Here is a 15000-nt window from a genome sequence, read left to right as displayed (position 1 = left end):
TCTCTTCCCTCGTTCTCTCTTCTCTCGCTCCCTATCCAAACCAAACAGCTGTGCGTGTGATGATAGGAGGTTTATTCCTTTTTTTTCCTCCCTCCCAAAACGCAGCGCTGACTGCTCAGCCAGTGCCGTAGGCTAATCCCCTCTTATTGTTGTCATTTTTCCCCCCACTCTCTCTCTCTCTCTCTCTCTCTCTCTCTCTGTTCTGCTTTCTTTCCCCTTTTTTTAGTCTTTATTCCCCCAGCCTGTGCTGTGCTGCCAGTTTCTGCTTATACAGTGAGTGGTTGCCCCAGACGACATGGCTGCAGAATGGACCAATCAGAAAAGAGTTGCCGACCAATCAGATGAAGTCATGGGTAGAGGGGTGGGGGGGCAGGGGGGAGCTATCCTTAATGAAGAGGATTTAATCCAGAGAGAGAGAGCGAGAGAGAGAGAGAGAGAGAGAGAGAGAGAGAGCAGGGGCCATCTGGATGCACGGCTGAAGAGAGGGAGGGAGGGAGAGAGAGGTTTGATTCCTGATCTCTCTCTCTGATCAGGCTTAATTACAAAGGCCAATCTGCTCTGCTTTGCACTCTTCTGCCTTTACAGCGTCAGTAAACATCATCACTCTGCTGTCTGGTTAATAGTAGTGTATGATATATCAGTCACTGACGTCTTATTAATATTACTATCTTCATCATCATCATCATCATCACCACCACCACTACAACTATAATCACTGTAATTACTACTACTGATTATTATCATCATTATTATTATTATTGTTACCATAACTACTACTACTACTACTACTACTACTACTACTACTTATTATTAACCCCCATTCCAAAATGTTGCCTCAGGGCAACAAACTCATTTTTCTCACTTTGCAATAACATTATACATATTTAATGACAGGATAACCAATAAAGGACAGAGTCTGAGTAGGTCAATAAAAAGCATGTACTTGGCCATACTAACTCTTGGTGGGCTCCTCTTGGAAACCTCTTTAACATTCAGTATCATTAGCCTTTTGTTATGAGAATTTGCAGAAATATGTCTGTTGCCTAGAAGCCACACTGGCTAAATCCATTCCACTGTCGCACAGTCACCAGCCAAGTCTCACCACATCAGGGAACACAGCTCTCTATCATTTCTTCCCAATGTCGAACAATGTTGCCTCAAGGCAACAAACACCCAAAGAGACATCTACGCACATTACTATTTAAAAAGTGTTTCTGAATTTCAGAATTAGGTCCATAAATAGATCTGATACGATACAATCTGATAATAGATGTGTAAAGGTTACACTAATCAAAAAGTCTAATTCAGCTGTACAAAATGAATGTTTTAACCTGTCTTAGGGGGGTTTTTAAAGGGGCAAGCGACAGAACTTTCTGTATCTGAGCCACGGTTCCATGAGCTGTACGAACTGAGTGGTATACAGTGTATATTATACATACACTCAGTTGCTCTCACCAACCACCTGTGTTGAAAACTGGAAATTATGTGATTTTCAGCTCAAGTTAATAAATGCAGTCTGACATGCACTCATACAGCTATAACAACACACACACAAACACACACACACACACAGGAGCCTATCCCAGCGGTCATTGGGCGGAAGGCAGGATACACCGTGGACAGGTCGCCAGTCCATCGCAGGGCAGACAGACAGACATACACAATCACTCTCTCACACCTAGGAGCAACGTAACGTCCAATTGGCCTGACTGCATGTGGGAGTGTGGAAGGAAACCGGAGAACCCGGAGGAAACCCACGCAGACACGGGGAGAACATGCAAACTCCACACAGAGAATCAACAGGGAATCAAACCCAGGCCCTCCTTGCTGTGAGGCGACAGCGCTACCCACTGCCCCACCGTGCTGCCGCTATAACAAAATACACTGTTGTTTAAACACATACACTAAAAAATGAATTAAAAAAGGCCATTTAAACCCTCTCCCTTCTCTCACAGCACTTGTTTACTTGTAGTTTATAATATGTTATATTACATAGATATGATTCTGACTTTTTGATATTAGAGCATTAAGTTGTGGTCTTATTTTTGGGATAATAGCCCTGGTTAAAATTTTTAATTCATTAAAAAACCCTATGAAAAACCAATCCAATTACTTATATTGAGTTTATACTCAGAAAGGCTCATTGTGGCAAGCTTATTTAGAGCCCTCAGAGTCCAAAAGCACCTTTCTGAAACATTCTGACCGGTTCAGGCAGCGTTGCTTTCGCCCAGGTAAATATTTCTGCCGTCGTGTGTTTAAACTACCTGTGTGACATTTATTCACGGAAGATTTATCGCCGTAGTCCTGCAGAGACGCCCAGCCGTTTTACCCACCCAGGTGTGAACATAACACTAAAGAGAACACTCAGAAACTCCCGGACAACACATAGAGCACGCTCTCCCTCACACGCTCTCCCTCACACGCTCTCCCTCACACACGCTCCCTCACGCTCTCCCTCACACACGCTCTCCCTCACACGCTCTCCCTCACACACACGCTCCCTCACACACACTCTCCCTCACGCTCTCCCTCACACACGCTCCCTCACACACGCTCCCTCACGCTCTCCCTCACACGCTCTCCCTCACACGCTCTCCCTCACACACGCTCCCTCACACACACGCTCCCTCACACACACGCTCCCTCACACACACGCTCTCTCACACTCTCCCTCACACACACTCTCCCTCACGCTCTCCCTCACACGCGCTCCCTCACACGCTCTCCCTCACACGCTCTCCCTCACACACGCTCCCTCACACACGCTCCCTCACACACACTCTCCCTCACACACACGCTCCCTCACACACACGCTCCCTCACACACACTCTCCCTCACGCTCTCCCTCACACACGCTCCCTCACACACGCTCCCTCACGCTCTCTCCCTCACACGCTCTCCCTCACACGCTCTCCCTCACACGCTCTCCCTCACACACACTCTCCCTCACACACACGCTCCCTCACACACACGCTCCCTCACACACACGCTCCCTCACACACGCGCTCCCTCACACGCGCTCCCTCACACGCGCTCTCCCTCACACACGCTCTCTCACACTCTCCCTCACACACTCTCCCTCACACACACTCTCCCTCACACACACTCTCCCTCACACACACGCTCCCTCACACACACGCTCCCTCACACACGCGCTCCCTCACACGCGCTCCCTCACACACGCTCTCTCACACTCTCCCTCACACACACGCTCCCTCACACACACGCTCCCTCACACGCGCTCCCTCACACGCGCTCTCCCTCACACACGCTCTCTCACACTCTCCCTCACACACTCTCCCTCACACACACTCTCCCTCACACACACGCTCCCTCACACACACGCTCCCTCACACACGCGCTCCCTCACACGCGCTCCCTCACACGCGCTCTCCCTCACACGCGCTCCCTCACACGCGCTCTCCCTCACACACGCTCTCTCACACTCTCCCTCACACACGCTCTCTCACACTCTCCCTCACACACACTCTCTCACACACACTCTCTCACACACACTCTCCCTCACACACGCTCTCTCACACACGCTCTCTCACACGCTCTCTCACACGCTCTCTCTCACACGCTCCCTCACACACGCTCCCTCACACACGCTCCCTCACGCTCTCCCTCACGCTCTCCCTCACGCTCTCCCTCACACACGCTCTCTCCCTCACACACACTCTCCCTCCCTCACACGCTCTCCCTCCCTCACACGCTCTCCCTCACGCTCTCCCTCACGCTCTCCCTCACGCTCTCCCTCACACACACGCTCCCTCACACACACGCTCCCTCACACACACTCTCCCTCACACACACTCTCCCTCACACGCTCTCTCACACGCTCCCTCACACACACGCTCCCTCACACACACGCTCCCTCACACGCGCTCCCTCACACGCGCTCCCTCACACGCGCGCTCCCTCACACACGCTCTCTCACACTCTCCCTCACACACGCTCTCTCACACTCTCCCTCACACACGCTCTCTCACACTCTCCCTCACACACACTCTCCCTCACACACACTCTCTCACACACACTCTCTCACACACACTCTCCCTCACACACGCTCTCTCACACACGCTCTCTCACACGCTCCCTCACACACGCTCCCTCACACACGCTCCCTCACGCTCTCCCTCACGCTCTCCCTCACGCTCTCCCTCACACACGCTCTCCCTCACACACGCTCTCTCCCTCACACACACTCTCCCTCCCTCACACGCTCTCCCTCACGCTCTCCCTCACGCTCTCCCTCACGCGCTCCCTCACACGCGCTCTCCCTCACACACGCTCTCTCACACTCTCCCTCACACACGCTCTCTCACACTCTCCCTCACACACACTCTCCCTCACACACACTCTCTCACACACACTCTCTCACACACACTCTCCCTCACACACGCTCTCTCACACACGCTCTCTCACACACGCTCTCTCACACGCTCCCTCACACACGCTCCCTCACACACGCTCCCTCACGCTCTCCCTCACGCTCTCCCTCACGCTCTCCCTCACGCTCTCCCTCACACACGCTCTCCCTCACACACGCTCTCTCCCTCACACACACTCTCCCTCCCTCACACGCTCTCCCTCACGCTCTCCCTCACGCTCTCCCTCACGCTCTCCCTCACGCTCTCCCTCCCTCACACGCTCTCCCTCACGCTCTCCCTCCCTCACACGCTCTCCCTCCCTCACACGCTCTCCCTCACGCTCTCCCTCACGCTCTCCCTATGTGGGAACAAGATTCTAATGCATGGCCACAACTTAGTAAGGCATGATCTCGTTCCCACACTTTACTAAGTGGTGGCCATGACTTCATTATCTCATTCCCTTACTAAGTGATGCATTAGGATCTTGTTCCCACACATTAACAAAGCGTGGCCACAGATTATTTGTTTTTATACTACTAGACCAAAGAAACCCGCAAATGTGAATATTTTCTCTCTTAATGAATTACAATGACCACTGTGTCATCAGTTTAATGCAGTTTCAATGTGTTCTGGTCCTTTTCTTCATTACAACAACAGCAGAAGAGCTGTTCAATCAAGGAAGGGCTGATCCACTGGCCGGATACGATGCTGGACATCACTGATGAAACTATACGCTGTGTGGAAATCACGATCAGCACGTTTCTGACAAAGCTGAGAGTAATAAATACATTCGGATGAAGCTTATTTTATATAGATCAGAGAGATATAACAACTGCACTGCTTTTAAAAGGGAAAAATCTGTCTGTAGGGTGAAAGACCGCCTAACAACAACTGAGCTCTGAATTACTGGGGCACAGCACAAAACAAACCCTTGTGCTGTTAATGGAATAATCTTTGACAAAAAGCACTTATACAACAAAAGGTTGCATCAAACAGCGCTGTGTGATCATTTGTTCATTGTTGAACAACAAAAAGGTACGTTTTCCTCAACCGGCGTGTCATGGTTGCTTGGCAACGGTACCATACTCTAAAGGAACTACATTTCTTGGTGGATTACTTGTTTATGTCGATTATTGTTAATAAGAACTTAAATTATTTTCATATACTTCATCATATATTATGTTGTCTGCGGTTTTCCAAATAAGCCATGAGAGGCTGCGCACTACCGCACTTCGCATCGTGCCTAAGAACATGAAATCGCAGTGACTCACGGCCTCTCGCCGTTCATTGCTTCATTGACTACTTTATTTGTTCGACAGCTCTAGTAATTAATTATGTAATATGCAACTTGAATGTACAGCAAAGGGGTAATAACTGTGGCCTTCTAAGGGTCAGAAATGCTAAATCAAACCCGTTTTCTCTATCCTGTCCATCATCACCCCTCCCTCTCTGAGCAGATGGCTGAAGCATCAGCAGCAGTGTCATTAAATCCCACTCCCCCTCCCGGCATCCTACTGTCAGAGGATATTCTCCACACTCGTACAAACAAAGATGGACAAAGAAATGGACAGACAAACAGGCACACAAATACTGGCACAAAAGGCATGTTTTTAAAAACGTCCAGCAGTGCTGACTCCAGTATTTCACACCTACTCCAATACAAAGTTCACTGGAAGCGATTTAACCCACTCTCCAGGCCGACATCAGCCTGGCGGTCCCTCGGCTCAGAATAGCTTTTTTTAAAATATATTTGTTTCGCAATTTCATTTTATTTCGAATTTAACCGTTTCACTTGCTAATTTGATATATTAATAGAATATCAGACCGTTTAGGGTGGGCTTAAATCTGATTTTACAGAGTAAAATGCGAGCAGGACAAATTGTCTACAGCACTACAGGTCACTAATAGGTGGACCGCAGTCCGAGCCTAGACCCAGACGCTGTCCTATGCGGACCTGGACGTACAACCGATGAAGTGTGGAGAATTAATTCATTTAGACGGGGTGGTCCTGTTTACATCAACATAACTCTTCTAGCATTTACAGTAGCTGTAGTGACCCGGGAGACTCACAGACCAATCGCATGTGTTGTAAAAATCACACGTGACGCTACTCAGCCAATCAGATATCTGTGCATTACGATGAGCTCTGAGACTCGAGTGAGTGGCGCACACACGGGAGGGACGAGGCGAGGCACAGCAGTCAGAGAAGAAAGTGAGCCAGAGGGAAGTTATTTTGCTCTATTAGATTTATTCGATTTGATATTCAGTTGTTGACTGTATGAGATGTTGATACACCTGCTAGGCTACTTCAGTAAACAGTACATGGAACTTGATCTACGTCTGATAGACATTATGATGTTCCGGACCTTTGCTTGAGGACCTTTTCTCTACCTTCCTGAATTTGAATTAAAGAGCCTGCTCTACAGTCTGAACAGAAAAAAGACGACTCAGCTTTTTTTCTAATCAGATTTAAGCCACCTCTGAAGATGATTTCAAATCAGATTCTGTATTTTGACCTGATATGAATCTGATATGATTTTTTTTTTGTTCTGCCTGAGCGACCTTTTCTTTCTTTTCGTCATTCTTGCGGCCTTTTTTCTTTTTTTCCTTTTCTTGTCTTTTTCTGCCTGTCCTTCTTTCTGTCTTTTCTTTTCTGTCCATCTTTCTGCTTGCCTTGCTTTTTTCTCTTTTCCATTGCCTGTCTTGGTTATATATGACTGTCTTTTTTTCTTTTTATTCTTTACTCTCTCTCTCTTTCATTCTTTTCATCTTCCTACATTTCTGTCTGACTTTTTCTTTGTTTCATTGCTTCTGTATGACTCTTTCCCTCTCTTTCTTTCTTTCTTTTCATCTGCTTGACTTTCTTTTTCTCTCTATATTTTGTTGTTTGACGTTTTCTTTTTTCTTCCCTTTGTATATTTGGTCTTTTATTCTTTTCCGTCTCATTCTTTATCTGACTGAAATTCTCTCTCATTCTGTCCTTGTTTCATGTGTCTTTTTGCGTCTTTTCTGTCCTTTAGTGCAGACGGACCATTTTTCTTTTTCGCTTTCTTTCTTTGTCTTTTTCTTTCTCTTTTATCTTTCTTCCTGCATGACATTCCCTCCCTCTTTGCCTTTTTCTTCCTTTCTCTCCTTTTTCGTCTTTCTTTCTGTACTTTTCTTTGCCCATGTCTGTCTGTCTGTCTGTCTGTCTGTCATTTTCATCTTTCTTGCCTGATTCATTTCGTCTTTCATTCTGTCAGACTGCCTTTCTTTGTTTGTTCTTTTTTGCCTTTTCCCCTTTCTGTCTGACTTTTCCTTTCTGCCTATCCATCTATCCATCCATCCATCTAATCTAAATCCTGTAGACTGTGTGTTTTGGTCAGAGAGCTTTAGTAGTCAATTGTCTGTTTCCCCAAAATGTTCATTTTAAATCTGAAGTTCATTTTCAAGCTAAAGCCTGTACGACACCCACATGGAGGGACAAATAAACTGTGAATGTTGTTTATGAGAATAAAATAAAATACAGAACAAGCACGTTCTGTTCCACCTACACGGACAAGCCCTCTCAAATCACATGAGCCTGTTACTGCAGTAGGAGCTATACGATATCCCACACGACCACTCGCAGACCGGAGCGGATCGCAGGTATGGCAAATGGATTTAGAGCCTGTACAATGAGCTGAGTACTTAAAGAAATATGTAGGATCACTTTCTGTTCAACATCAAATACGTTTCTCCAGCGGTAACATAAAGTGCAATAAGCAGCTTTCCAGAGCCGGTCAGGAGCCGAGGCTGAACCTGGCCTTCCATGTTCATGCATATACTCTTCATATACACCCACACGTAGCTCTGAGGTCCCAGGACAATCAGCCACTCAGGATTTAGAGGAGAAGGCTGTTTGTGTAGGTAGGCTTTGGCTCTGGGCCTACGTTCCATCCACTTCACTTAAAGCAGAGTTGAAACCGACCCAAACAGCAGATCAGATCATATCATATCAGCTTGTAGAAAAACTGTACAGTGTATATATAATGTATGAGCAACACTCGGGAGGATGAGGTGGATCTTACAGAGCGCTGACACATCTCTGCACTTCACTAAACGGAACTAAAGCAGTGCTAAAACATTCAGACGAGCAGTACGTGTAACGAGGAGCGATGATGCGGGTCATGGTCAGAACAGTCCAAGCTCATATAGCCAACAAAGAGGGATAGTGGGACATGACGACATGACGAACACAGAGTTTAAACAATACACTTAGAACAGATCGAGCATTTAAACATACAGACAGCATGTCAAACAAATCAAACAAACAGCACAAAGACATAATCAAACATACATCCAAACAAAGACCTGCCACCACACAGGGGAAAACACAGGGCTGAAATACAACAGGGCCAACAAGGGAAGACAGGACACAGGTTAAAACACAGGTGGGAACAATCAGGGGTGGAGTCACAAAACAAGGGGCCGGACTGGGAACCAAAAACAAAGCACGTGGATGATAAAAAGTAAACAAAGAGCACATGGAGGAGAGGGAGAAGCCAATCGTGACAGTACAGCCCAATATAAAACTGATTTCCCCAAATTTCTGCATAATTCAATCACTGAGATGTAAACAGTCATTCAGTGTGAAACGATTCGATGTAGAGACTCAGATTTCTTCACAGTGGTGCTGACAGGAACCAGGAGTCACAATGTCTACCTCACAGATATAGCCATTTTATTTCCTATGCAAGACCACCAGTGAACCCACACGTGAGTTTTTATATGTCAGGGGTTGCCAACAAGCAGCTCCAGAGCCACATGTGGCTCTATTACTACCCTGTTGCGGCTCCACAGCGGAATCAGATTTTTAGGTTATAATAAAATAATCCTGCTTTACAGTAAAATAAAGCTCTGCTGATCCTTCAACACAGTAAATGGTCTTAAACGCTGGAGTTCATTTAGAACTGCTGATTCAACCTTTAACTGATGTTTGGCAGGCAGACTGATGGTAACCATAGCAACTCAGACAACAAAAATCTCGACTGGCTAGCACCTAACAAAAAGGCAAACAGAGGATTTAAGATGAACATCCGTAACTTGGAGATGAATGGATTTATTTGCGTGTATAATCACGTCAGCTGGTTTCCTGATACGTTTAATCTGCAACAGTAAAATTAACACTAAAAAAGTGGAGAAGCTGAAGTCTTGTTGAATTTTCACGTTCCACCTTAAATGGTGCAACAGTAGCTAGCTACATCCCAGCACCTCAGGCACTACGTAAGAAGCTTGATGAGCGAGATGCTGACTCCAGTCTCGTAAAAAAGTCGAACGTTACGAAGCGTTTTAACAAGAAACTGTTCCACTTCTGGGGAAAAGTTTCCTGCTGGAGATGTGAGAAAAGCAGCTATAGCTGAGCTAAAGCTCAAAGCAGAGCAAAGTAAGCCTGTGTTTTCATTTATATTATATTTTAGTCTATATTAGGACATCAGCACATACTGAGACACATTTACAGCCAAGAGGGTGAAAAGTTATTTTAATAAAATGAATATGAAATGTGGCTCCCAAGGTTGGTAGATTTTTGTTGAAACTTGGCTAAATGGCTCTTCTTAACATCTGAGTTGCCGACCCCTGTTATATGTAATGGTGATGATGGTACAACAGTGAAAAACAGGGGGGGTCACAAAGACCTGCATGTACCTCTTTGTCATGAACGGACTTTACCGAAGTGTTATCGTCTTATAACTATCATAAACAATGTCTACTAGGGAACTCTTAGAGGTGTTAAACTCCTCAGACGTCTGGTTCCTATCACCACCACTGTGAACAATTCTGAGCGTTTCACACCAAAGCACGGTGATTGTTTACATTTTAAACATGTGAACCATTTATTTAGGTATGAATTCCCCTTTGAAGAAATAGTTCAGTCACACAAATAGAGATGGCATGATGCAACTTTTTCTTTCACAACAATGAAAAATATATTGAAAGTTTCCATTCTCAATCTGATTCGATATTTTTTCATAACTATTAGACTTTAAAGTGAACTGTTTTTCATTTAGGCCATCTGGAAGTGCAGCACACAGACTATTAAACAACCTAGGGGAAGAAAATGTAGATTTTGTTTTTCCAAGTTAAACTCGTTCACACACAAACAAAATGATCAGAAATATTAGCCAAATTTATGATTTTAAATTGGTACTCATAATTTCTTGCATTTCTGTTAAGCAGTATCATCTGTCTGTGGAGAGCTTTGAGCTGCCACCGGCATTAAAAGTGCTAATAAATAAAGGAAAATGTTTTTTTTTTACAAACTTAAAGAACTTTAACTACTCAATAGGCCTTATTCACCAACATCTTCTAAGTTTGTTCTTAAATGCGTTCTTGAGGAAGGTCCTAAGAAAAGGTCTACGTCAGATTCATGACGTGTTCTTAAACAATGGAACTGTTCTCACATTTGTGCTCTTGAGTGTGCGCAGACTCAGACGGTGTCTGAGTGCACAAAGCAAGTCCATAAAGGCATGACTGGGTGAGGCTGGTGTGGAAGAACTAACAGCCCCGACCTCAACCCCATCGAACATCTTTAGGATGAACCAGAACAGAGACTGTGAGCCACACCCTCTCGTCAACATCACTCTTCTGGATGAACGGGCAAAAATTCACACAGACACACACAAAATCATGCAGAAAGGTTCCCAGAAGAGCGGAAGCTGTTGTAGCTGCAAACAGGGACAAACTCCATATTAATGCCAATGGATTTTGAATGGGGTGTCATAAAAACCTTTGTGGGTGTTTGCTGATAGGACGCCACCTGTGCAACAATTCCAGCCGTGAAATTTCCTCACTACTAAATATTCCACAGTCAACGGTCAGTGGGATTATAACAAAGTGGAAGCGATTGGGAACGACAGCAACTCAGCCACGAAGTGGTCAGCCATGTAAAATGAACTGCACAGAGTCCTGACCTCAACCCGATAGAACACCTTTGGGATGAATTAGAGCGGAGACTGTGAGCCAGGCCTTCTCGTCCATTATCAGCGTCTGACCTCACAAATGTGCTTCTGGAAGAACGGTCAAAAATTCCCATAAACACACTCCTAACCCTTGTGGAAAGCCTTCCCAGAAGAGTTGAAGCTGTTGTAGCTGCAAAGGGTGGGCCGACATCATATTAAACCCTATGGATTAAGAATGTGATATCACTCAATTTCATATGCGTGTGAAAGACGAGCGAATACTTTTTTTAGCCAAAAAAAACTTTTTTTCCAAGTAATTTTAGGCCGTTTCTTTTGGTCCATTCATCATGAAATTTACACACAATGTAAAGGGCAATAGGTAGAAACTGCAAAAAACAAAAAATGGAGCTGTATGAATTCAAAGCAGATACAAAGCATCTCAAACAGCCTCTGAGCTCACACTCAGCTAAATGTTATGCTACACAATTCAATTTCTGTATTAAATACCATCCAAAATACACAGAAGCTCAAGCTGATTAAAATCTGAGGGAAAACTTGGCCTTCATCCTCACTTGGTAATCACATCCTCTTCAGGCCTGCATGTGTTCACATTCATATTCCACTCCTAATCTCCACTCAGACTGAAAATCCATCTGAAGAAGAAACCATAACTGCGGCTGTGAGGAGAGATGATATCCAATCTTCCATAACGCTGATAATGACCACTGTCAAACTCTGGATATCACATTTATACTGGAACTATGAAAAAAGGCAGTGCGGGGAGCGAATGAAGAAGTTCAGATGGCCACTAAAGAAAGATTGTCCCACCACAGTGTCAGTTATAGTTTATTCAGCAAACTCACCAGAACAAAAACCTAAGAAACAAACACACACAGCAAGAGGGGAAAGTGAGAAATATTTGTATTTAATATATGCCATGTTTAATATATTTCCATTGCATATATCGAGTTTAAATTACAAAAAAAGTGTAAACAAATACATGTTTAAAAACAAAATTGAAACTCCAGAGAGTATTTTCTAAATAAAAAAGTGTGTTAATGTTACAGTACTGTGCGAAAGTTTCAGACATCTAAGCAAATTTGTAAATGTAAAAAATAAATGAGTTTATCACAATATACATTAGAATAAAGTCGCATTCATAATTCAAATAAACATAAACACAATAAAGAGTAACAAGAATTTCTCGGGTCCATATTTTTCCTTCACACCTTCACAGCCGCCACAGAGACTCGTTAATATCATCAATGACATCACGAGCTCAATTTACTGAGCACTGATTGGTCAAACCAGGAGCTGCTTTTTAACTACATATAATACTGGACTTCCTCCAGGAGAGGCTTGGAAATGGGTAAACAAACAAACTAACATCCAGAAAATCCCTATTTATATATATATATATATATATATATATATATATATATATATATATATATATATATATATATATATATATATATATAATCTTCATTAATTCATATTCTATATATTATGTTTATTCAAATATTAACAGTTCTCTCAGCAAATAAACACAAACTACACAAATAAATACATTTTGAAAATGTGTCTTGGGTGCCTAAGACTTTAACACAGTACTGTACATAAAAATAAATCAAGCTCTGTACACAGATCAGGCGTAACATTATGACCTTGTTTCTACACTTATTTTCCATTTGATCAGCTCCACTTACTGTATAGGTGCACTTAGTAGTTCTACAAACACACATCCACTCACTGTCCACTCTATTAGACACTCCTACCTTGTCAGTCCGCCTACTACATGTAAAGTCAGAGACGGCAGCTCATCTGCTGCTCCACAGTTTGTGTTGTTCATCCTCTAGTCCTTCATCAGTGGTCACAGGACGCTGCTGGCTGGATATTTTTTGGTTGGTGGACTGTTCTCAGTCCAGCAGCGACACTGAGGTGTTTAAAAACTCCAGCAGCACTGCTGAGTCTGATCCACTCAGACCAGCGCAACACATACTAACACACCACCACCACGTCAGTGTTACCGCAGTGCTGAGAATGACCCACCATCCAAACAGTCCCTGCTCTGTGAGGGTCCATGGGGGTCCTGACCACTGAAGAACAGGGTAAAAGGGGGCCAACAAGGTATGCAGAGAAACAGATGGACTACAGTCTGTAACTGTAGAACTACAAATGTACTATAAAATGAAACTACTGTGAGAATCAGAATCAGAATCCTTTATTGATCCCAGAGGGAAACTGCAGTTGTTACAGTTGCAACCATTTATGTAAAAGAATAAACACTTTAATAATTAAGAAAAAGAGATCAAGAGAAATTTGCGATATGTACACGAGATTTAAGTTCTTATGAATACAGTAAAGTGGCGGTGACATAATAAATATTAAACATCTAGTATAGGGACGTTCAAATTATCGCACCTCTGAGTTCTTACACGCAATTATTATTATTATTACACATATGAACAGTTTGGTATTGAGTACAGCACAGATGAGCAGTGTTGTAAAACCTGAACTAATCCATGTCTAATAAACATGCACTGATTTTTATTCCACAAGTACTTAAAGAAAATGAAGCCAAACACTGGTGGCCCCTAATTTCTTTCCTAAAGATCTCTATAACGATCCCTTCAGCCACAGCAAAATCAATGAATATATTCCTCAATTAACAAACATCCCTCAAGTGGAATGCGAAGAGATAAACACTGCAAGTATCTGAACACATTGCAATGCACGGTGCAAATACAGCATAAAGATGGTACGTTAAGTCAAATATTAACAGATCTATGAGTTGGCGCAGGACCATGAGACACCCCAGTTACAACAGATGCAATACAGGCCTGGAGTCTAATGGAAAACACACTGACGTCTGGACAAAAGGCCACTGATCTGTTCTGAGCAGGGAATCTTAACACCGGTCAGCAACTATACAGCGGTTCAATAAAAATGAATGAAATCACAAATCATGACACGACTATTTTAGTATATTCGTAATTGGTAATTAAGTATTTAATAGTAATTAGGTATCATTTTTAAAAATGCATTAAATACCCAAATTTACTTTAGCAACTATTTACCCAAAAGTGGAACATAGAGAAAAAACAGGACACCGGGGGAAATGAAAATATCTGAAAACTTTGTTTCAGCCGAAATGGAAACCTTCAATGATGTTATGTACCGTAAATGATGAAAAGCAGAAGGTCTTTGTTATTTTATGCTGAGAAACGTTCTTCTTGAATTGTTGCACTATTTGATGGTCCAGTCTTTCGCAGAGTGGTGAACCCTCCTCACCGCTACTTCTGAAAGACTCTCTGAGATGCTTTTATACCCAATCATGTTACTGACCTGTTGCCAATTGACCACCAGGTGTTTTTTAGCGTTATACAACTGTACCAGCCTTTTGTTGCCCCGTCCCAACATTTTTGGAATGTGTTGTTGGCATCGAATTCAAAACGAGCATATATTAAAAAAAAAACTAACAAAAAAAAAAACAATAAAATGTCTCAGTTTCAACATTTAATATGTTTGTACTATTTTGAATTACATATAGGGTTCAATTACATACAGGATGATTTGCACACCATTACATTTTGCACAGCATCCCAACATTTTTGGTAATGGGGTTGCACATATACATACACAAACACACACACACACACACACACACACACACACACACACACACACACACACAACACACATATACA

The 15000-nt window shown here is 43.6% G+C and overlaps 1 protein-coding gene across 3 annotated transcripts in view; it reads right to left on the bottom strand.

The window, feature by feature from the left end:
* Positions 1–15000, bottom strand: part of tnk2b (tyrosine kinase, non-receptor, 2b) — a 141837-nt gene that overhangs the window by 79543 nt on the left and 47294 nt on the right. For 2 of the 3 annotated variants that reach the window (XM_017702471.2, XM_017702473.2), the window contains exon 1: positions 1–152. This exon is cut by the window's left edge and continues 775 nt beyond it. The exons of the other annotated variant lie outside the window; for it this stretch is intronic. The gene's annotated coding sequence lies outside the window, so the exon portion shown is untranslated. Of the gene's footprint in view, positions 153–15000 lie in introns of those variants that run through there. 3 annotated transcript variants of the gene reach the window in all.

The sequence above is a fragment of the Pygocentrus nattereri genome, chromosome 19 (genome assembly GCF_015220715.1).
Source record: "Pygocentrus nattereri isolate fPygNat1 chromosome 19, fPygNat1.pri, whole genome shotgun sequence".
Lineage (NCBI taxonomy): Eukaryota > Metazoa > Chordata > Actinopteri > Characiformes > Serrasalmidae > Pygocentrus > Pygocentrus nattereri.
The sequence above is the reverse complement of the archived record's forward strand: the minus strand, read 5'-3'. Positions and strand labels throughout refer to the sequence as shown.